The sequence below is a fragment of the Lithobates pipiens genome, unplaced genomic scaffold, assembly GCF_037356315.1.
Source record: "Lithobates pipiens isolate NorthernLeopardFrog02 unplaced genomic scaffold, aLitPip1_a1.2 Scaffold_25, whole genome shotgun sequence".
In the NCBI taxonomy this organism is placed as follows: domain Eukaryota; kingdom Metazoa; phylum Chordata; class Amphibia; order Anura; family Ranidae; genus Lithobates; species Lithobates pipiens.
In genome coordinates this window covers 179991350-179994565 of record NW_027507787.1, presented here as the reverse complement: position 1 = coordinate 179994565, position 3216 = coordinate 179991350, and the positions used below count along the sequence as shown (strand labels likewise).

Sequence of the window (3216 nt, the reverse complement as noted above, 5' to 3'; positions counted from 1 at the left end):
CTAGCCCTAAGCTGAATTATGCAGAATTATCCAGTCAGAATTCAGTCCGACAATGCCAAAGCAGTGGCTTATATCAATAACCAAGGGGGCACCAGAAGTCATGCAGCTCAAGAAGAGGTAAACCATATCCTGGCCTGGGCAGAAAAGCATGTGCCATACATATTGGCAATCCTCTTCCCAGGGATAGAGAATTGGCAGGTGGACTATTTGAGCCACCAGCAGTTGTTCCCGGGGGAATGGTCCCTTCATCTTCCTGGCTATATGCCAGAGATGGGGATCCCGGATGTAGATCTGCTTGCGTCCAGGTTCAACAGCAAAGTCGACAACTTTGTGTCGAGAACAAGGGATCCACTCGCATGCAGAACAGATGCATTGGTGACCCGTGGGATCAGTTCTCACCTATTTATGCATTCCCTCCTATTCTACTGTTACCACGGCTTCTTCAAACGATCAAGCGGGAAAGGAAGTCGGTGGTGACTCATGGACCCTACCACCACATCCAGACCTGCTTTTGTAGGGACCAGTGTTCTATCCTAAGTTACAAACACTAAATATAATGGTTTGGCTATTGAAACCCACATTCAGAAGAATCGTGGGCTTCCAGGCTCAGCCATATCTACATTGATTAATGCAAGGAAGCCAGCTTCTAGAGTAATTTATTATAGAGTCTGGAAGGCATATGTTTCCTGGTGTGAATCCAGGGGTTGGCATCCCAGAAAGTATGTCATAGGTAGAATCCTTGCCTTTCTGCAAATGGGGTTAGAGATGAAGCTGGCCTTGAGTACTATCAAAGGACAATTCTGGGCCTTATCGGTATTGAGTCAATAACCACCTGATTCGCATTCTTTGGTCTGTAGCTTTATTCAGGGGGTAATGCTGCTTAATCCACTGGTTAGGTCACCCCTGAGTGCTTGGGACTTAAATTTAGTTCTGTCGGCATTACAGAAATAGCCTTTTGGGCCGATACAACATATTCCCTTGGTCCTTGTGGCAAGGAAGCAAATTTTTCTGGTAGCCATATATTATGCAAGGGTATCAGAATTGGCTGCTCTTTCTTGTAAAGAGCCATATTTAATTATTCGCAAGGATAGAGTAGTGTTGCGTCCTCATCCTAGCTTTCTGCCAAAGGTGGTTTCAGGTTTTCATCTAAACCAGGATATTGTTCTACCTTCATTTTTTCCAGAACCTTGTTCTATGGAAGAAAAGTCACTACATTCTCTGGATGTAGTGAGAGCAGCCAAGATCTATTTTGAAGCGACTGCTCAGATTCGGAAAACTGATGTTTTCTCAGATAAGAATACCCTACTGTTTGCATGCCTGAGCTAAGGGCAAATGGATTCAAGGACATAAATGCTACCTGAATCATCTGCCCCACTCAAGATCACTACAGCCAGAAATGCTTGGAGTTGCGTTTCAAAACTTCTCAGCAAAATAAAGCATGGAGACATGGATGGATGGGGGAGTTTACTTCAAGTATAAAAAAATGAATTAAATTGTGAAGTATACCAGTATGCCACGTTATTCTTCCTACGGCCACATCAACCTGAATGCACCCAATCTCATCTGATCTCGGAGGCTAAGTAGGGTCAGGCCTGGTTAGTACCTGGATGGGAGACCGCCTGGGAATACCTGGTGCCGTAGGCAGGGAAGAATAACATAACATTGGACACCGGAAGTGACGTCTGGACCACAAGTGTGGTGCTCGTTTGCTACATCACTTGTTTTATTTATGTGTATTGTGAGTGCCTTTCCATTTATTTTATATTTACTAAAAAAATTGGCATACTTCACGATTTGGGGCTCCTTCCCGTTTCTTTCCCTTATGACACTACATACCTTGGGAGAAAGTGGAAATCTGAGGGGAGCTGTGGCAAAGTGATAGAACTAATCTCATGGTGCATTTAGCATCCAACGCTTTGGAGATTAATATTTCACTGCTGTTTGCCTTATAGCAGTAAAGTAAGGAGCCATTGCACCTGGTGTTTGCACGTTTACATTTGTCTGACCACTTTGCACTTTATATTTATTGCAGTTTGATTTGCACGGTTATACTCTGAACTAAGAGCTGGATTGTTTGGAGTTGTGAGGATTTTGCTGCACTTTATATTTATTTACATAGTTATACTTTGAATCGAGAGAAGCAGTTCTTAATTTCAGGAATCGGTGAATGACACTTTTATAATTTATATTTTTATGAATTTATTCATTAATTTATTTGATTTACTTCATTATTTTATGTATTGGGTTTTTTGAGTTTTTAGAAATGACATTTCTCGGGGTTGGGTTTGCACCCCTGGCAGTGGTTTGCTGCAATCATTTGTAGTGATTTATTTAATTTATTTACAGAGTTTCGTTTTTAGTAGCGCAGGAATACATTTTATTAATTTTATTCAAGTTTATGGTTTGAAGAAGAAAATTCCACCTTTTTAAATCAAAGCACACACCACCAGGGCTTAGTGCTTCATGGGCAGTGCATCACCAGGCCTCCATGGCTCAAATCTGCAAGGCCACAATTTGGTCTTCAGTCCATACGTTCACCAGATTCTATCAGGTGGATGCAAGAAGGCATGAATGAGGATATCGCCTTTGGGCGCAGTGTGCTGCAGACAGCAGTATAGGTCCTCGGGTCTGATTGCACCCCATTTTTGTTTGCGTCTCCCTCCCTTCAGATAGCTTTTCTCTGGGACATAACATACAGTAATTACTGTGGGCCTGTGTCCCATGATGTACGATAAAGTAAATAGGATTTTTATAACAGCCACCTGTAAAATCCTTTTCTTGGGTTACATCACAGGACACAGAGGTCCCTCCCCTCTTTGGTTACACATGTATTGCTTTTCTAGAAAACCGAGGTACTCCCGGTAAGGGGAGGGGTTATATAAAGGGTTAAACTTCCCATCTAGGGTGTGCCAGTGTCCATCACCTAAAAGGTGCCTATATAACCCATACAGTAATTACTGTGGCTCTGTGTCCTGTGACGTACTCCAAGAAAAGGATTTTACAGGTAACCTGTTATAAAAAATCCTATTTTTTTTTTTAAAAAGAGACACCTAAAGCAGAACTCTGTCAATCAACATTAACAAATTTTTAACCCTTATGCTGCTAACATGAGTAAACATTATTATATTTACTTGTTTTACATTTAGTTTAGCTACTTCTGGGCCCAGGAAAATTATGTCATACATCCCAAGAGTCTTTAGGGGGGGCTTTCTCTGA

The 3216-nt window shown here is 41.8% G+C and overlaps 1 pseudogene; it reads left to right on the top strand.

The window, feature by feature from the left end:
- The first annotated feature begins 1525 nt into the window (after window positions 1-1525).
- Window positions 1526-1644, top strand: LOC143931593 (5S ribosomal RNA; annotated as a pseudogene).
- The last annotated feature ends 1572 nt before the right edge of the window (window positions 1645-3216 follow it).